The sequence below is a fragment of the Capsicum annuum genome, chromosome 2 (genome assembly GCF_002878395.1).
Source record: "Capsicum annuum cultivar UCD-10X-F1 chromosome 2, UCD10Xv1.1, whole genome shotgun sequence".
NCBI classification, from domain to species: domain Eukaryota; kingdom Viridiplantae; phylum Streptophyta; class Magnoliopsida; order Solanales; family Solanaceae; genus Capsicum; species Capsicum annuum.
In genome coordinates, this window is record NC_061112.1 from 89,821,210 (window position 1) to 89,843,716 (window position 22,507).

Sequence of the window (22,507 nt, forward strand, 5' to 3'; positions counted from 1 at the left end):
GCCTTGAATTGAATTTGAAATCTCCTAGGGTTTGTTCTTGAGAGCAACTTGTGAAGAATAAATAGTTTTTATCTTAGAAGGGTTTAATTTTGTGTTTTGGGGCTGATAGATGTGGGAAAAAGACCCAATTATCCCTGAGGATGCAGCTTTTTAATAACTGAAAAATGACCTAACGATGCGCAGACCGACGTGCTGCATCATTGGCATCGATGGGATTGTCATTATGCTTTGTTGAGTCCGCATTGATTCATTGGAATTTGCACTGAGAGCTAGAGGAAAATATTCATCGATGCGATAGGCAACACGGTGCGTTGAGATCGCATCGATACACTGGTTTGAGCTTTCAAATGTGATCCAAATGAAGTCCAAAAAATCCAAAACTTGTCTGGGAACACCTAATGACATTCCTGATCATGATTCAACCTAAAAATCATTACTTTAAGGTCATGAGGATTGTGAAATAGAGTCTTCAACCTACGAAGGATAAAATAACACTAAGTCTGAATACTTAACTAAAATTTTCTTAGTCTAGGACCCCTTAACAAGCTTTAAAGGACTGAGTTAAGCTTAAGATTTTACGGGTTCTTACATCATCTTCATTAATTTATTTCTTTTTTTCCTTTTTCAGCAAGCAAACTAACAAATCTACTAATATTATGAATTTGACATATAATGAAACAAGCAAAATAATTCAAAATAGCGAACAAGACTTTGCAGAATATGAAGAAGATATGATGTTTGAAGAGTTGACTAAATAATTTGAAAATTTTGATAATAAGGTAAAACCAAATTTGGATGAAACTGAGACAGTAAACTTGGAGAATTCGGAATTCATAAGAGAAACAAGGATCAACATTTATTTGACTCCGTCTCAAAGGAATGAATTGATTAATCTTTTGAAGCAATATATAGATGTGTTTGCATGGTCCTATGATGATATGCCAGGTCTAAGCATAGACATTATTTCACATAGGTTTCCAGCGGATCTATCTTGTCCTTCTGTGAAACAAAAACCGAGAAAGATGAAGCCCGATCTAAGTTTTAAAGTCAAGAAGGAAATGCCTAGGTAATTTGATGCCAATGTCATCCAAGTAATGAAGTATCCCACTTGGTTAGCCAATATTGTACCCGTGCCAAAGAAAGACGTAAAAATTAGAGTATGCATGGATTATTGAGATCTCAACAAGGCTAGCCCAAAAGATGACTTTCCTCTGCCAAATTTTCACATATGCATTGATAATTGTGTGAATCATGAGATGCAATCATTTGTTGATTACTTTGTAGGGTACCGCCAGATTTTGATGAATGAAGAGGATGCCGAGAAAACTACTTTCATTACACCTTAGGGATTATATTGTTATCGAGTGATGCCTTTAGGACTCAAGAATGCAGGGGAAACTTATATGAGGGCTATGACCACAATTTTCCATGACATGATCCACAAGGAGATTGAAGTTTATATAGATGATGTCATTATTATGTCGCGAAAGGGCTCGAATCACTTGAAAGATTTGAAGATTTTCTTTGACAGGCTAAGATGGTATGATTTAAAATTGAATCCTACAAAGTGTGCATTTGGTGACCCCACTTGAAATATATTGGGTTTCATCGTGAGTAGGAAAGACATAGAATTGGATCCTTCAAAAATAAAGGCTTGACTTGCCTCCTCCAAGAACTCGAAAGGATGTGATAAGTTTCCCAGGCCAACTCAATTATATTAGTCGATTTATTACACAATCCATGGTGATTTGTGAATCGATATTCAAACTGTTGAGAAAGAACGGTGCCATCAAATAGATAGAAGAATGTCAACAAGTTTTTGACAGAATTAAGGAGTATTTTTCTAATCCACCCATTTTGGCACCACTAAAACCCGGAAGGCCATTGTTTTTATATTTGTCTATGTCAGATAATGCATTTGGGTGTGTTTTAGGATAACATGATGAAATCGGAAAGAAAGAGAAAGTTGTATATTACTTTATCAAGAAGTTTACACCTTATAAAGCTCAATATATATTACTGGAATGTACCTGTTGTTCCTTGATTTGGGTTGCACAAAATTTAAGGCATTACATATGTGCGTATACCACTTTTCTCATCTTTAGGATGAATTTGCTCAAGTATATCTTTTAGAAGCCCTTGCCTACCAGTAAGCTAGCAAAGTGGCAAATTCTGCTAAGTAAATTTGACATTGTTTATGTTACTCAAAAGGCGGTGAAGGGAGAAGCTTTATCCGACCATCTATCTGAAAACCCTGTAGATGAAGAGTATAAGCCTCTTAAAACTTATTTCCCGGATGAAAAAGTTCTGTTCATTGGAAAAGATATTTTTAAAGAATATCTAGGTTTGAGAATGTTCTTTGATGGGGCTACAAATATCAAAGGAGTTAGTATTGGGGAAGTACTAATTTCAAAATCAGGCCATCATTGTCCGATCTCAGCAAAGCTTAGGTTTCCAAGCACTAACAATATGGCAGAGCACAAGGCTTTCATTCTTGGTCTTAGAATGGCTATTGATATGTAAATATAGGAACTTTTGGTTATACGGGACTTTGATTTAGTGGTTCATCAAGTACAAGGTGAATGGAGTGTCAAGAATGTGAAGCTACTTCTATATTTGGAGTGCATGAAAGAGTTGCACAAAAAGTTCATCAAGGTTGAATTTAAAAATGTCTTGAGAACTCAAAATAAGTTAGTAGATGCATTGTCAACCTTGTCCTGTATGATTCAACATCCAAACAAGAATTTCATAGATCCTATCAAGGTGAATGTACATGATTGACCAACATACTATCTTCATGTAGATGCAGAACCGAATGGCAAACCCTGGTACTATGACATTAAGAGGTATCTCAAGGAGGGTGACTATCAGAAGGCATAACCTATATTCAAAAGAGAACACTTTAGAGATTGGCAAATCACTTTTTCCTAAATAGAGAAATCCTTTATAGGAGAACTCCAGATTAAGGGTTTTCAAGGTGCGTTTATGTACAAGAGGCGATCAGGTTCGTCAAAGAAATACATAGGGCATGTGTGGGCCGCATATGAATGGTTTTGTTTTGGTAATGAAGATTCTTTGAGTTGGCTATTTTTTGATGATAATAGAAATAGATTGCATTCACTTTGTTAAAAAATGTCATCAAGGTCAAATTCACGGTGATTTGATTCACGTTCCACCAAATGAACTCAATATGATGAATTCTCCTTGGGCATTTGCAGCTTGGGGAATGGATGTCATTGGTCCTATTAAGCCATCTACATCGAATGGAATAAGATTTATTTTGTAAGCTATCAATTATTTCACCAAGTAGGTTGAAGTCTCATCATACAAGTTAGTAACAAAGAAAATAGGGACAAATTTTGTTCGTAATAGCATTATTTGTTGATTTGGAGTTCCTAAATCAATTATAACAAATAATAGAGCTAATCTAAATAGTGTATTGATGCATGAGATATGTGAGAATTTTAAGATTATTGTAGTACCCTGTACTTTACTTAGCTTAGTTCAGCTCTTAGTTGCATGTATAAGAGGCTTAAATCCCAAAAATTTTACCAAGTGTTGGGGACTTAGAATTATTTTTTTCTCTTAACTTTGAGGATTTTTAAATTGGTCTTCCCAACCTTAAGATTTTGGTTTTTGGGTTAATTCTTGTTCAGGGGTGGAAGGAATATATCTTGGGGAAGTTTTGAATTTTTCTAATGAGGATTGGGTCATGTTTGGATTTCTATTCGAAAAGCTCACTACAATATTGGTGTGTCATGGTGGGTATAGCGATGATCCTTTAATCGTATCGCGGTGGTCTTTAATCCACATTCTAGATGCAAATTTAATTCTCTGAGGGGAATTGAGTCCTTTCCCCTCAATCCAATTCATAAAAAGACAAATTAAAACGTCAGTTAGGGCATTAGTTGCCCATATTCTCCAATTTCCTCTAAAAAAAACCCTAATCATCCCCTAAGTTTACCAATTTCATCTTTTTCTCTTCAACAAAACCAAGAAATCAAGTTCCCAAATCCAAGAACTTTCAAGAAAAGCATCAAGATTGTGTTTCTCTTTCAAGGTTAAGGATTTAACGTATGTGTGATGTTCATCCATGGGATCTTTTCACTAATGGAGTCCAAGAATTCCCTTTTGATATCAAATTATGAGTTTTTACATGCTTATGATGAATTGTCTTCATGAAGTTGTTGTTGATTTTTTATTACAAGTTATGTTACAAGTAGTTTTCGATGGAATAAGTCCTTGTATGATTTAAGCATTGCAATCCTCATGTTAAATCCCTAATTAATAGTTTTAGTATCGTAACTATGTTTTCAATCACATGCTTTACCCATTCCCATGCTTAATTACATGACTCCTATGTGCTTGATAAAATGTGTAAATGTTGAGGTTTGAGCAATGATCCTTTATTATAGTTTTTAAGCTTCATATGTAATTATTATTTTTATTCCTTGCTGGTGGGTTATGAATACCTGATACTTAGCTGTTTACATAATTTTAGTATCTTTAGAATGATTTTAGATACACTATTAGCATTATCATTCAGTCAGTTATTATGATCAGTTGTTTGTTTAGTTAAGCTTAGTTCAGTCCAATAATCAGTGTCTTTTAGTTAGGAGAAAAGATTAGCACCAAGTGAACGTACGTATGGCATCTCCCTGTCAGTTAGGCATGAGGCACTTATCTCCCCCATCAGTTAGGCATAAGGCACTTATCTCTGCCGTTAGTTGGGCATGAGATGTTAGTAGAAGTCCCTAAGCTTCAAACTTATGGAACAACCGTAGACTTTGAGGGGTCCTCTATCAGTTAAGCATGACACCCAAGTCTTTCGGGACATCAGATTAGTGGATCCATATAGCTAGAGTTGGTACCCGTGGAACGATACTGACACCCTTCCAACTAGGTTACAGGTTGGACCCCAACAATAGATTTAGGGCATGTCGGTTATATCTAGCTCCCACACTCACAATACAGTAATTAGTATAATTTTAGTTCAAGTTTGCTTGACCAAAGCATATAGATTCTCAGCTATTCAGTTATCAAATTTCAGTATTTTAGTTTACAGATTATTTCAAAAAAATATATATACTTAGTCTTGTATTCTTATTATTAATGTTTTTATTTCATGCTTTCTCAGTTATCTCATATTATTCATCCATTCATTAGTTTATGCATAATTAACCCATGTATTTCAACCTAACCTTATCTTATATACCAGTACATTTAAAGTACTGACCACATACTTTCTTCGTGCTATAATGTCTTATATCATAGGTTCGGACGCATAGTTTCTTGACCGCGCTTAGATAGTTTAGCATTACAGCAGCAACAACAGTGGTGAATCCTCATATTTTGAGGACAAGTTTATCTTTTATTTAGTTATTTTAGTATTCCTCTAATTCAGTCAGTTAGAGTTAGTTAGGGATTTGTCCCATCAACTTCACAGTCAATTAGTTAGAGGCTTTTCAGACAATCAAGTAGTTAGTTAGATAGTTATTTAGTTACTAGTCCTTTCAGTATTACCAGTTGTTTTAAATTTGACAGTTATCTTTCAGTATTTCGATTTTCATGACTATGTTTCTCAGTATATCTTCCGCATATGTGTTTTGTTGCTATTATACTCACTGCTCACAGTAGGTAACAACTCATGGGTTAGCTTGTGGTCACTTATAACCATAGGAATCATTATCACAACTAGGGGGTAGCCTTGAGTCATGACAAAACTTGGTATCAGATCTAGGTTTTAAAGTGTCCTAGGGAGTTTGAAAAGCCACGTTGAGTAGAGTTTTGTGCATGGGTGTAAAGTGCTCCACATTTATGGACAAGAGGCTACAAGACGATTTTGGAAAAGTTTCCCTTGTTTCAGTATTCATGTCATGCGAATAAGCATGATCTATATTTAAAAATCTCTCTCTAACTTATTTTTCCTTCTATTATAGATAATGCCTCCTAAAAGAAACAACAAAAGAAGAAATGGGAACTAACCCGCACCTCCGCCTATTCAGGAAGATCCCCTGAATAAGTATGTCTCTTACACCAAGTTCAAAGCTGCCTTCACTACCTTATCTCATTCAGTAGCTACTCAGAGCAATCAGTAAGCTATTTCCCCAGCTAATCCAGTGGTAAATGCAACTTCATCTAGGATTCAGGATTTTATCCTCATGAATCCCGCTTAGTTTTTGGGATCCAAGTCTAAGGAGGATCTGCAGGAGTTTCTTGATATGGTTCAAAATGTGACTGATATCATGGGTGTCACTTCGAGTAAGAGTACAGAGTTGGTTTCTTACCAGTTATAAGATGTAGCCTATACATGGTACAAGTAGTAGAAGGGTGATAGGGGTACTGAGGCAGAGCCTGTTAAGAGAGAAAAGTTTTTCATAGCCTTCCTAGATAGGTTATTTCTGTTAGAATTGAGGTAAGCTAAGGTGCACAAGTTCATTAATTTGAAGTAAGGTAATATGAGTATGAATGAATACTTACTTAAGTTACTTAGTTGGCGAGGTATGCTCCTAATGCAGTTGCAGACAATAGGTCTACAATGAGTAAGTTTGTTTCTGGTGTAGTTGATAGTATGGTCAAAGAGTGTTGGAATGCTATATCGATTAAGGATATGGACCTATCTAGGCTTATGGTTCATGCTCTGCAGATAGAGGAACAAAATATTAAGGAAAGGGAGAGAGAATAAGAAAGCCAGAACCAGTAGCTTTAACTTTTCTCAGCTAAGGTAAGAGGGTGGTAACCATTCTCAGTTCCATTAGAAATCTTTAGCCCCAGCTCCATCTTCACTAGTGCGCCAGTACCAAAGTTCAGGAATGATAGACGAGATAGATCACTGTGAATCATCTATGAACAATGGTCGTACTAATCCACTCTGCAGGAAGTGTGGTAGGAATCATCTGTGTATGCATAGAGCTAGTAGTGATGTGTGTTTTGGATATGGAAAGATATGACACAAGATGAGGAAATATCCTATAAGTACGTGGAAGGGTAGGAATGATCTCTAACAGGGTCAGACTAACTCTTCAGCAGTGCCAACAGGTCATCTGACTCAGCAGGATGCTACTTCCAGTGCCACTAGTGGGCAGCGCCAAAATAGTCTGTATGCACTTTAGTCCCGATAGGATCAGGAATGTTCTCCTGATGTAGTTACGAGTATGTTACAAATCTTTTACCTTCATGTTTATGCTTTATTAGACCCCAGAGCTTCACTCTCCTTTGTTACCCCTATATAGCAGTCGATTTTCGTATCAATACCGAATCTTTAGTAGAACTCTTCTTAGTGTATACTTCAATACATGTCTCTATTGTTCCATGCAGGTATGCAGGAACTATTCGCTCATAATATCCTAGAAAATCACCTTAATTGACCTTGTGGAGTTAAAGATGACTAATTTTGATGACATACTTGACAGGGATTGGTTCCACTCATGTTATGCCTCTGTTTATTGCAGAAATAGAGTCGTTCAGTTTTAGTTTCCTAATGAACCAGTTATTGAATGAAGGGGTAGTACTTTAGTGTTTAGGGGGCAAATTATGTCTCTAAAGGCTAGAAAAATAATATCTAAGGGGTGCATGTATCATCTTATTTGAGTCAAAGACTCTATTTCTGAAAGCCCACATTTTGAGTCAGTTTCAGTAGTAAGGGAATTTCCAGATGTGTTCTCTGAAGATCTTCCCAGAGTTCCTCCTAAAAGGGAAATTGACTATGAAATAGATCTCCTTCTAGATACCCAGCCTTTCTCTATTCCACCCTATAGAATAGCTTCAGCTGAGCTCAAAAAGTTGAAAGAATAGTTGAAAGATCTCTTAGTTTATTAGACCTAGTGTTTCCCCATGAGGTGCTCCAGTTCTTTTTCCCTGTAAGAAAGTTGGTTCTCTCAGAATGTGCATTAATTACAATTAATTAAAAAAAGTCATAATCAAGATTAAGTACCCAGTCCCCAGGATTGAAGACTTATTCGACCAACTTCAAGGTACCAGTTATTTCTCTAAGATAGACCTAAGATTTGGCTATCATCAGCTCAAAGTCAGAGAATGTGACATTCCAAAAACATCTTTCAAAACTTGGTATGGTCACTTTGAATATCTAGTTTTGTGTTTTGGACTAATGAATTCCCTAACAAATTTCATGGACTTGATGAACAGAGTGTTCAAGAAGAACTTGGGCATGTTCATCATCGTCTTTATTGATGATATTCTTGTCTACTCCTGAAGTGAAAATAATCATGCAGACCATCTCAGAATTGTATTACAGACTCTTTGAGCCCATCAGTTATTTGTCAAATTCAGTAAGTGCAAGTTTTGTCTAAGATTAGTATATTTCCTTGGCCATATTATTTCCGGTGATGGCATTAGAGTTGACCCTCAAAATACTAAAGTAGTGAGAAACTGGCCCAGACCCATCTCCCCATCAGATATTAGGAGTTTCCTGGGTTTGGTTTGCTATTATCGATGGTTTGTTGAAGGGTTTTTGTCTATTGCATCCCCAATGTCTTGATTGACTCAGAAGAAAATCAAGTGTCAATGGTCAGATTCTTGTGGAAAGAGTTTTCAGGAGTTGAAAACTCGACTCACTTCAGCCTCAGTTTTGACTCCACCAGACGTTTCAGAGGGATTTATTATTTACTATGATGCTTCTAGAGTTAGCCTTGGTTGTGTGTTGATGCTGAGAGGTAAGGTCATAGACTATGTCTCTAGACAACTTATACCCTATGAAAAGAATTACCCTACCCATGATCTTGAGTTAGTAGTTATTGTTTTTGCCTTGAAAATTTAGAGGAACTATTTGTATGGGGTTTATGTTGATGTGTTAACGGATCACAAAAGTTTACAGTATGTGTTCACAAAGAAAGATTTAAATCTTTATCAGAGAAGGTGGTTAGAGTTGTTGAAGATTATGATATGAGTGTGTTGTATCATCCGAGCAAGGGCAATGTAGTGGCAGACGCCCTTAGTGAATTATCTATGGATAGTGTTGTTCATGTTGAGAATGATAAGAAAAGGTTTGGTAAGGAGGTTCATCAGCTTTCTAGATTAGGTTTTAGCTTGGTTGATTTAATTGATGGTAGTGTATGGGTTCAGAATGGTTCGGATCTTCTTTGGTTACTGGAGTGAAGGAGAAGCAAGATAGGGATTCCAGTTTAGTTAAGTTAAAGGAATCAGTTAGAGATCAGAAAGTAGAGGTTTTATCCCGAAGGGGAGATGGTGTGTTGTAATATTAAGGTAGACTGTGTGTGCTGTGTGTAGATTGTTTAAGACAGTAAATCCTTGCAGAAGAATATGGTGCGCGTTATTCTATTCACCCAGGAGCCACTAAGATGTACCATGATTTATGGGAAATCTATTAGTGAAGTGGTATGAATAGGGATATTATAGAGTTTGTAGCTAGGTGTTCTGACTTACAGTAGGTTGAAATTGAACACTAGAGGCCTAGTGGTATAATGCAGGAGTTCAACATTCCTACTTGGAAGTAGAAAGAGGTGAACATGGATTTTATGATGGGTTTGCCTCGTACGCGTTATCAACATGATTCGATATGGGTCATTGTAGATAGAATGACCAAATCAACCTATTTCTTACCAGTTTATACTTCTTATTTAGTCAAGGATTACGCCAAGCTATATATTAGAGATTTGGTTAGGTTGCATGGAGTCCCATTATTTATCATTTCATATAAAGGTACTCAATTTACCTCTCACTATTGGAGAGCTTTTTAGAAGGGTCTTGGTACCCAACTTCATATCAGTACAACTTTCCATCCTCAAACTAACAGTCAGGTAGAGAATACTATTCAAACCCTAAAGGATATAATGAGGGCATGTATTCTTGATTTCAAGGGTAGTTGGGATGATCACTTACCTTTGATCGAGTTTTCCTACAATAATTGTTATCACTCTCTTATTCAGATGTCTTTGTTTGAGGATCTCTATGAGAGGAGATATAGTTTTCCTATTGGTTGGTTTGAGGCAGGTGAGGTTTTGTTGAGAGGCTTAAGACAGCCAAAAGTCATCAAAAATCCTATGCAGATGTGAGAAGAAGGGATCTTGAGTTTGAAGTTAGAGATTTGGTGTATTTAAAAATCTCTCCCATAAAGGGAGTAAAGTGATTTGGTAAGAAAGGAAAGCTTAATCCCTGATATGTTGGCCCTTACAGAATTTTGAGTCATTTTAGAAAGGTAGCTTATGAGCTTGAGTTGCCTGAAGATTTGGCATCAGTACATCCAGCGTTTCATGTTTCTCTGTTAAAGAAGTGTATTGGTGATCCAGCTATTGTAGTCCTTTTAGAAAGAATAGATGTTTAGGATAGTCTTTCTTAAAAAAAAATCCCAGTCGATATCCTTGATCATCAAATTTGTAGACTAAGGAACAACGAAGTTACCTTGGTCAAAGTTCTTTGGCGGAATTAGTCCGTTGAGGGAGCCACTTGGGAAACAGAAGCAGATATGCCTACCAAGTAATTTTCACCGTAATTTCAAACTCAACTTAATGTACCAGTCTGCCTTAGATTGACTCTTTTCCATTCTCAGTCCCAGCTATATAATCATTCTCTTGTTTTTGCATACATTCACAAATTTAAGTCAGTCATGTATCATGTTTCAGGACTAGTCACATAATTATGTTTTCAGTTATGCATGTCCAGTATATAATCTTAGTTTCCCCAGTATCCTTATCTTAATTTGTTTCATTTAAGGATGAATGTTCCCAAGGGGGAGATACTGTAATACCCCATACTTTTCTTAGCTTAGTTCAGCTCCTAGTTGCATGTATACAAGGCTTAAAGCCTGAAAATTTTACAAAGTGTTAGGGCTTAGTATTATTTTGGTCTATTAACTTCGAGGATTTTTAACTTGGTCTTCCCGACCCCGAGATGTTGGTTTCTGAGTTACTTCATGTTCAGGGGTGTAAGGAACATATCTCAGGGAAGTTTTGGATTTTTCAAACAAGGATTAGGCGTGTTTGGATTTCAATTCCAAAACCTCATCACAATAGTGGCGCACCGCCGTGGGTATAGTGATGGGCCCTTCATCATGTCGTGGTGGCCCTTTAATCCACATTCAAATTGTGAATTTAATTCTCTGAGGGGTAATTGAGTTTTTTTCCTCAATCTAATTCATAAAAACACAAATTAAAACGTCGGGTAGGGAATTATTTTCCCATATTCTCCAATTTTCTCTAAAACACAAACCGTAATCGCCTCCCAGGTTCATCAATTTCATCCCTTTCTCTTTAGAAAACCAAGAAATCAAGTTCCCAAATCCAAGAACTTTCAAGAAAAGCATCAAGATTGTGTTTCTCTTTCAAGCTTAAGGATTTAAGGTATGTGTGATGTTCATCCATGGGCCCTTTTCACCAATGGAGTCCAAGATTTCCCTTTTGATATCAAATTATGAGTTTTTACATGCTTATGATGAATTGTCTCCACAAAGTTGTTGATTTTTATTACAAGTTTTGTTACGAATGTTTTTCGATGAAATGAGCCATTATATAATTTGAGCATTGAAATCCTCATGTTAAATCCCTAATTCAGGGTTTTAGTATTGTAACTATGTTTTCAATCACATGCTTTACCCATTCCATGCTTAATTACATGACTCCCATGTGCTTTATGAAATGTATAAATGTTGAGTTTTGACCAATGATCCTTTATTATGGTTTTTAAAGCTTCATATGTCCTTATTGTTATTTTTATTCCGTACTGGTGGATTATGAACACCCGATACTTAGTTGTTTACATAATTTTAGTATCATCAGAATGCTTTTAGATATACCATAAGCATTATCGTTCAGCCAGTTATTATGATAAGTTGTTTGTTCAGTTATGCTTAGTTCATTCAAGTAATCAGTGTCTTTCAGTTGGGAGTAAAACTTAGCACCCAATGAATGTAGGGATGGCGTCACCCTTGTCAGTTAGGCATAAGGCATGTGTCTCCCCCGTTAGTTAAGCATGAGGCACTTGTCTCCACCGTTAGTTAGGCGTGAGACGTTACTAGCAGTCCCTAAGTTCTAGACCTACGACATCAGCATAGAATTGAGGGGTCCCCCATTAGCCAGGCATGATACCCAAGTCCTTTGGGACATTAGATTAACGGATCCACACAGCCAACGTTGGTACCTGTTATACAGTACTAACAACATTTCAATTGGGGTTACAAGTTGGAACCAAATAATATATTTAGAGCATGTCGGTTATAGCTAGCACTCATAGTCTCAGTATATTATTTAGTATAATTTTAGTTGAGATTTGCTTGACCAAATCATATAGATTCTCAGCTATTCAGTCATCAAATTTTAGAATTTTAGTTTGCAGATTATTTCAAAAATATATATAGGCTTGGTCTTTCATTCTTATTATTTCAGTTTTCATGCATGATTACTCAGTTATCTCATATTATTCAGTTAGTCATTACTTTATGCATAGTTAACCCATGTATTTTAGCCTTACCTCATCTCATATACCATTATATTCAAAGTACTGACTGCATACTTTCTTCGCACTATAATGTCTTCTATCATAGGTTTGGACGCATAGTTTCCTAACCGTACTTAGATAGTTCAGGCATTACAGCAACAAAAATAGTGGTGATTCCTTATCTTTCGAGGACAAGTTTATCTTTTATTCAGTTATTTCAGTCTTTCTCTATTTTATTCAGTTGGAGTTAGTTGGGGGTTTGTCCTATCAATTCCACAGTCAGTAAATTACAGGTTTTTTAGACAATCAGGCCGTCATTTACATAGTTATTCAGTTACCAGACCATTTAGTATTATCAGTTGTTTTAAATTTGACAGTTATACTTTCAGTATTTAGATTGGAATGACTATGTTTCTCAATATATCTTCCACATATGTGTTTTATTGCTATTATACTCAGTGCTCACAGTAGGTACCAGCTCATGGGTTAGCTTGTGGTCGCTTGTGATTGTAAGCATCATTATCACGACTAGGGGATAGCCTTGGTCATGACAATTACTCATCGTAATTCTACCCCTTACCATCCTCAGATGAATAAATCAGTTGAGGCCACCAACAAGAACATCAAATGTATATTGCGAAAGATGATTGATAACTATAAGCATTGGCATGAGAATTTACCATTTGCCCTCCTTGGCTATCGCACCACTATTAGGACTTTTACTGGGGCAACACCTTATTTTTTACTTTATAGAATGGAAGTAGTGTTACCCATAGAAGTAGAGATAATATATTTGAGAATAATTTAGGAAGATGAGTTGGGTGATGCCATATGGATTCAAAACCGGTGTGAACAATTGATGCTAATTGATGAAAAAAAGGATGAACATAGTTTATTATGGGCAACTTTATCAAAATAAAATGGCCAAAGCTTTCAATAAGAAGGTGAGGCCATGACAAATCAAACTAGGACAATTCATACTGAAGCACATATTTCTGCACCAAAATGAAGATAAGGTTGCACCTAACTGGCAAGGGCCTTACGTTATTAACCGAGTACTGATAGGCGGAGCACTGATCCTAGCGGAAATGGATGGTGAAGTATGGTCGAAAGCCATCATTGCAGATGTTGTTAAGAGATACTATGTTTAGAATCCTTTTTATGTAATGTTCCTTTTTCTATGTAATGAAACTACGAATGACCTAATTCCCTTGAGGAATACATAGGAACCCATATCGGGTTGGTCTTATAAGTAGAAAGTTTTCAAAAATCCCTCTTTACTTGTAATTCAAACTATGATTGACCTAAATTCTAGGATGGATACGTAGGTGGCCACACCAGCCTCGATCATATTAGAACAAAAATCATTTTCCCCTTTTTATTTCATGTCTAATAAACTACGTTCGGCTTGATTCCCGTGAGATACGTAGGCAACCCACAGAGAGTTTGGCCCCTTAGTTTTTAATTTTCTTAAATATATTTCATGAACTTTGCTTGGACTGATTCCCTTCGTAGGATACGTAGAAATACTATACAAGGCTTGGTCTCATCATTCTGACACATCAGCATCATTCAAGTCAAAGCTGGGATAGCTTTTAAGGAGGTATCGTTTTGAAAAATGGTCGAGAAGATGCCATGAGATGTTGAAGAGTGTGGGTTCAATCAAGTAGTTGAAAAAGGGGCATTCACTGGGGATAAAGGACATTCTCTTTGTTTCACAATATGTCACAGTTCAAAAGTTTGAAATAATTTCTATTTTTACCACTATTCATATTTGCACATTTGTATTTATCAAGTTATTTGTTACTCTTATTTATGTTATTTTAAATAGTTTTCAATCAAACATTTTCTCATTGTCCATTGGCCAAGATTTGAAATGGATTGGTTTATGAGTCCAAACAAAGCTAAAAGCATGATGCATCAAGCACCATACCTTCAAAATCAACACAAATCAACCACCCCCAAACTTTTAAATTGTAGCTCCTTGAATCTGGTACTCGGAAAGCTACACAGTGCTCATGACCCGGAAGGACCACAAGCTAACCCATGATTGATATCTATACCTGACCACTGCATAATATACTGTATAAATGCAGAATATACGGTTGAAAGGCAATAAGGTTCAAATATCTAATAAAACATAACATCTGAAAAATACAGTATATCAATACCAAAAGGCTGAAATAACTGTCTGAACATGCTATAGTCTGGAAACCTCTAAACTGTCTAAGAACTATAGAGTTTATGGAACATGTCCCCAACTAAATTCAGACTACTGAAATAATAAAGTAATAAAAGAACTATTCTATTCTCGAATGATGAGGACTCACTGCTAGTCTGGCTACTGAACATCTAATCTACTAAGGATGATTTGGAGCTCGTGCTTCTGAACCTATGGTATAAAACACCATAGCGCAAATGCGTCAGTACGATTGAATATAGTGGTATGCAAGTGATGTAGGCTGAATGCAAGGGTTCATATGCATGAACAATACTGATTGAATGAGTAACTTAAACGTGAGAATACATGCATGAATATGTGAACTATAACTGAGATCATGACATCACTAAATCTAAATACTAATAACATCAGTTTTCATATAACAGATATACTATTATCTGAATGATTATGTCTGACAGTCCTATTTTTGATGGAACAAGTTGAGTTTCTTATTGAGCTGGGTAACTGTATCTGACAGTCCTGAATTCTATAGAACTATCTAAGTTCTATTACTGAGACTGAGACTTAGACTGTAACTGTGGGAAGTAGTCATTTAACTGACATTCCCCTAATAAGCTATTATAGCTAAGTTAGGGTCCAATCTGTAACCAAAATTGGAAGGGTGTCAATACCGTGCCACTGGTAAGGACAAACTATGAGTAATCCCTCATCTAACAGGTACTCTAAGGAGAACAGTGGGACCCTTATGTAATAGGTTAAGCCACCCCATCTACCCTCAACTACCAGGTTTGATGTCTCAATCTACATAGGCTACGTAGTTCTGGAGCGTGAGGATTGCTTCTAAGAATCACACCCTCTACACACAGGTGAGTTCCCATCCTTGGGCTCACTCGGTGCTAAGTCCTACTCCCATCTGATTAGACATTGAATTAATTATACTGAATTGACTGGACTGAGTTCACTAAGTTGCATTGACTGATGAAATATTACTGAGATCTGATAACTAATTGAGATTAGTGAGATTTCTTAGATTTCTGAGATTACTGAGTTTTCCTGAGTCACATAACTAACTGAGTTCTATGCGTCATGTCTTGACTGAGAGTATCTAGAAAACATGACATTGGCTCTATGCACACAACTAAATTTTAAGGTATAAGTACCCCCAGGACTTGATAGCATGAAACTGACAAGACGTGACACTTCTTGACATATGACCATAGTCAATAACTCATAGTATAATTATTAGGGATTTTCACGAAGTATTCACATGCTATAAGCTCACACATGAATAAGAATACATGTAAACATATCATAATTTCATAAGCCTAATCTCATGAGCATTATTTCAATCCATTACAATGCATAACAATAAAGTGGGAGTCATATCGAACATAAGGGAGAAACATGGATTCATCAATGTTGGCCACAAATGAGTCATAAGGCATAATTCCTATTCTCTTAGGCATTTTATCAAACACTTTGCATGCATATCTTTAGGCTTAGGCATGAATATTGAAATAATACATCATGGGAATATTTTACACTTCCAATGCAAGAACTTCAACCACATGCTAACATATTTTCATTATAGTCATTAAAGACTTCAACTTGGAAATCAAACAACAATAAAATCATGGATATAATTCAATTTATACCATGGAATCCAAAGTTTATATTTCAAATAGGGTTTCTTAAGTTTCATGGGTGAAGGAAACCCATGAATCAACACTTAACATACCTGGGTGGATGATTTCTTGAAGATTGGTAGAGGAAATCTTAAATTCTTGCCTTGGGATTAGACACCTAGGGTTTCTTATTCTTGGGGATTGATCTTTGAGAGAAACCCTAATTTGGTGTTGTGGATGAATAATGAAGTTATGAGCTTTGGTCTAGAATAATTAAGGGTCAAAATGGGGTGAAAAAGACCCAAATACCCTTTTAAAAATAGATTAAAATTGCTGATCAGAAGTGGCAATGGTTTGGGCGACGGTCCATCGCTGGCTCGATGGTCCATCAGTCCTGACCATCGTACTTGGCCAAAACCTAAACTTTCTGCCTCATCTGCGACAGTTTGGGCGATGGTCTGTCACTAGCTCGATGGTCCATCAGTCCTGACTGTTGCATTTGGTCAGAAGACAGGTTCACTACCTTAGTCGCGATGGCTTGGGCGACGGTCCGTTGCTAGCTCGATGGTTCATTGGCCTGACCGTCGCTTCTGGGCAATTTCGACAGTTCTCAATAAAATGTCCATAACTTTTTACTCCGATACTGTATTTGGACGAAATTGCTATCGTTGGAAAAATAATTTAATTTTCTACATGATAAAAAGTTGAAATTGGGGAAATTCTATTTGATTTAAATATTAATCATTTAGGAAGTCATCACTAACTCTTCTAGAGACTAGAATTGACTTAAAGAAAGTTTGGGGTATTACACAAATTTTTTTGAGTGCATGTTTTTGGAGAATAAAAGAATCCAAAAGTTAATAACGTTTGCAATCCTGGGAGGATTACACCTCAAATCGTTTGAAGTTCCTTTCAAACATATAGGAGAAATTATGCCTTTATAGTAATATTGGTTAAATAATTACGAAGATTTTACAAAGATTTCAAAAGCCTTGCACATGACTTCTAGTTAGTCTACATAGATGTCTTTTAATATACTGCATAAGTCTTTTGAAATGCTTAAAATGTACAATAAATGGCTTTCAATTATTTTGCGTATATGTTATAAAATACACCGTACATGCACGCATAAGTGCTTTAAAATATGTTAAAATGCATTGTACATGGCTGTAATGGCTCTGCATAAGGATAAACGCATTGCATAATCACTTTAAATTACTTTAAAATGCACTACATGTGGTTTTCAATTACTTTGCATGTATGCTCTAAAATTCACCGCACATGCACTGCACAAATACTTTAACATATTTTAGATTACATTGCACATGACTTTAATGGCATTTGCATGGGCACAAATGCGCTGCATAATCACTTTAAGTCATTTTACCCTATGCATGACTTTAAGTTATTTTGCACTATGCATGACTCTTAATTTCTTCTATAGCACCGCATAATTGCTTTCAAATGCACTGCACGATTGCTTTATGATAACTGTAAAATGCTTTATAGAAATCCATTACTTGCAAAAGTTATTTTTCATAAATTATTGGCTTAGAGAAAATCTTCCACCCATTAATCATTTGGCTGAAAATGCCTCTTCTTCATAATTTACTTGGTTTAAGGCGTCATTTCCATTGCCGCAAGACATCATTCACATGAATCATTGGCCTAAAACTTTCTTCTTCATAAGATTAGTATCCATCTTGTAAGACTGCATTTGCCTAAACTAACGTCCGAGAGGTGTAATTATTAATACACTAAATGCACTTACTGTTTATATACTAATTGTGTCATATAGTTTAAGTTTTGCAGGAACCTAAGCACAAACGTGGAACTATTTCTAATCAGTGAACTAGGCAAAGATAGTGGAATGTCAAGCATCCCTAGCAGTGCCGACAATTCAAAGCTCGACTCGACTCAATTTCTAAAATTTCTCATAACTCTTAATCTATTCACAAACTTGTTCTGAAATTCCAGTGCCATCGTAAATATAAAACTAGGACAAATTTTGAGATCCTCTCAAAATTTAGCATAACATAACTTTTGAAATATATCAACTTGATTCTCGTTAAACCCGGGATATGTAAGCGACTCAGAAATCAGGGTTCGATCGAATTCATAATCACAGTCATGCCAATTTAAGCTTCACCATTCCACCTTTTGGGTGTAGCCTTTCTATAACCAATCTAATTTACCGATCAAGAAAAAATTAGCTTACGTCAACATCTTTGCCCAAAGACTCTTTCATCATCTTTGGTCTAAGAGGGGCAAGCTGTTGACACCTAATTTCTGCTCTTCTTTTCATATAATTAATTTTTCTATGATTTTTAGTCCTGAATACTTTACCAACATAACGTTTACTATTCTTCGTATTAATTTCAGTAATTTTGGACACCAATAAAATAATTTCTTTTACTTTCTTAAATCTAACCTTATATATATGTATGTATATACAAGTATTAATTTGTTTGCTTTTACTTTAAACTCTAAATGAATTTTGTTTTATCAATATAATAGTTTTCTAAATTTCGTTACTCTTGTTTTAATTTATATGTGTATATATCATGTACATTATGAAAGTTATTTAATACGAACAAAGCATTGTTAAATTAATCAAATGAAAAATGAATGGAAAAAGATCATTTTTACTTATTACTAGTCTACTTTTACACATTTTTGGGCCAAATTATATTGTTTCTCATATGAATATGGAGCCCAAAACTCCCTTTTATCTAATATTAAAGCTAGCCCAACCTAGAATATCCCCAAACCTGTTCTAAATTTCTATTAGCCTAACTAGCCTAGGAACTTTTTTCTCTTTCTCTCCAATATTGAACATCAACCAGAGATCTCAACCAGACTAACCAAGTCACACTCTTCCATGTCTACAATCTGTTCAATCCTTAAACCATCAGACAAATAACAAAAGCCACTGATTTGATCTATCTTTTCATCTGGTCTCTCTGTGTTTGCCTCAATCAACATCACTTATTCTTCTATCACCCTTTATTGAATAAAAATGCTCTATAATTTCATCAAAAGATGGGAAAATTCAAAGATACATTAGTTTCAAGGTGTTTTGCCTTTGATTTGATGGCTATCAGGCTTAAACGAATGGGTCTAAAACCTCTCCACCTCAAAATAAGCACTCATCTCTCAAATCGATTGAGAAGAGGTAACATATTTGTCCTTCTTTATCTCTTTTTTGTTGAATTTTTCCTAGTCAGGAATTAAAAGTTTGAAATTTTCAAAGCTTCTCAACTAGCCATTGTAGCCCAAATTTGCCTATGAAAGTGAGCTTTTAGGGAGGGTTTCAAGGAAAAGAGGATGAAAAATTTGTTGCGCCTACTATATTCTTTCATTCACTAAGTTGGCTTTATTTTTATGGTTTTCGATTACACTTTGCCCACTCTCATTGCTTTGATTGTTTGCTCTCGAAGTTTGAGTTTGAAGTTTGACTTGCATATAGAGAAGCCCTAGTCCACTACTTTATACAATGTCAACCCTCCTTCTCTTCTCTTCTATTTTGTGTTATTCGAGCCTCATTATGTAATGATTCAAGCTAATCTGTTTAGATTACTGGTTTTTATATCATTTCTTTATGCGCCCCTATTTCATCGACACACTTATATTCGACATAGTTACTTGTTGGGGAATAAGTGTGTTGGTGCTTAAATTCTTTAGCTACCTGCTCTTTATATCGTAGAGTAATGTCTTTAACCAAGTTGTTATTCATTTTTATTTTAGATAGATGAATACAATCTATTTTAGCTTGGTGATTCACTCAAGTTGGTTTGACGTGAATGCATATTGAAGTAGTTATGTATTGTGCAGTTAATCAGGTTGTTAATGTCAGTTTTGAAGTTGAAAAAATGTGAAACAATAATCTATTTTTGTGACTCACTTAACTTGGTCACTGCGGGGGGGGGGTTGTTTTTGCCTTTAAATGTGCAATGATATGTAGATTATAATAAATAATATAGTTTGGAAAGGTTGTGTCCATTCAAAAATAAAGAGTACATCGATCAATTACTTAAAACGCATTCGTTTATTTCACCTTTGTCTCTTTCTATCCGGTCTTCTCTTGTTCTGCGAACACATGATTTATTTTGGGTTTAAACTATACCGATGTTGCTATCTATTTTTTTGAAAGTTTAGTTCAAGAACATGGTTTTTCCTTGACTTTCCTTTATTTCAATATATGATTGCTTTGCATCTAAACATGTGAATTCACCCCCTTTTGTTTTGTTTTTCTTCCATTTTTATGTTCTCATGAATACGCAAGACTATTTAAACAAATAAATGTGTAACTACACATATTCACAGACACATTTATTTGTTTTGAAGACTACTGGTTGTTTTTTGTTCCAAGCCAAGTTCACGAATAGTTAATTGGAATTTCGGAGAAATATATAAAGGTGTATATTCTTATGAATATTTCAACATTTTGACTTTCTGACAATAATTAAATTTGATTGTTTGTAAAATATATTATGTGCTTAAACCAAGGAGTACTTAGCTTTTATCTCTTCTCAACATCTATGTTATTTCATGATTTTTATCTGCCATATTTTGTTGGTTTAATTTGTCAAAAAAATTCATCTTTTAAAGTGGTTTGGTGCCCATAATTATGATGTGTATATCATAGTATTTGTTATTGTCTATCGTGATGAAGAGTTTATGAGATATGATAAATCATGAAATTTGTGTGTTCGGTAGTGAACAGGGAAACTATGTAAGATCACGGATGTGCTTAGGACCTATGAAAGTTTACGAAGATGGACAATATGAATGTTTAAACATCATGACCCCTATTTTCTTATAGGATTAATTGTAATTTAGGAAATCCATTTAACTATTTGTAGTATGATAGTTTGATTGGAATTTTTTTTGACAAAGTTTGATATGGTTTAACAAACTGATTTTTCTCATTTTTTCTGTTCAAAGCCAACATGAAACTTGTTCAACTCATTTTTTTCTGAAAAAGTGTCTTGCTTATATGTTATATACTCGTCATGGTATGTACTATCTTAAGTTATAAATTTCTTGGCAGTAAAAAAGATAGGTTACTATGAAGAGGGGTTTGTTTAAAAATTCTTGATCTCCACTTTTGCTTCTTAACATGGGTGAGTTTATCGTGAACACTAAACATGACTGTCTATTTTAATTAGGAGTTTTAGAATCAGTCTTTGTTAGAGCTGGTTTGGAAATTGTGTTACTAGAATAATTTCAATCATCCTAGCAAGAGCATTCAAATAAAAAATTTTAGTTATGTGAAAAGAGAGAAGTTGCAGTCTTGTTTCGATCATGCCGTTCTTTTCCCAAATTCTCACAATGATTTAAGAGCATTTTCTTTTTGATAATGTGCAACCTTTTTCTTCTATAGTTTAACAGATGCCTAAAATTTGTTGGAACCAAGGCTTATTATTTAAGTGTGTTAATATGTGTATCTATAAGTAGAACCAAAGTGTGTGTCTGATGATCTCTTTCCTTCTCATGTTTTATATGTTAGAAGTAGTAATAGTAGGTTACAAAATGTTAGTTTAATGATCTCTTTCCTTTTCATGCTTTATAAGTTAAAAGTAGTAACAATAGGTTACTTTCTTTATTTGCTGCAATTCCAAGGGCCTCCCTTTCATTAATTTTATTTCTTTCATATTTAATGTGGATTAGGAAGCCTGTTGTATTTAGTGATCATATGGAGGACTTGGTTAATTGGTATAATGTAACATTGTGGCTTGCTCCCCCTCACTCGAAAGAGAGACTTGTCGCAGCATAAGTATCGTTATATTAGTCGGTACTTACTAAAATAATTTTAATATTCTAAGATCCATATTGTCTATGTGGGATCTTGCCTTGATGGAACTTATTTCAGTTGCTAGTTCAATGTATCAATTTCTTTTAAGTGTTAATTCATCTACTAATCCTTTTATTTTCTATTTCACAAGTATATTCGGGAGCACATTTGGAGTTGTAACACCCCGAAAAATTCTCTCCTAGTCTGAGCCTTAGAGCATGTTCAATAAAGCAAAAATTCGGTCCTAAAAGTTTGAGAGGTGTCTTCCCAAGTGTGAAATACTTTGAACAGTGTAGAATTTTCCTAATATTGACTTTTGTCATGTAGAGCATTGAATAAGCTTTTTGTCAATACCAAATTCTCCCAAATCCAATACTCGGGCAAAGAGTTAGAGCTATTTTAGTGAGATAGTGTTCCACCTGGCACTTTAGCGCATCGCGAAGCTAGCCAAAGTGGCAATCATCAAAATCCAATGAGCCTCCACGATTATGGCAC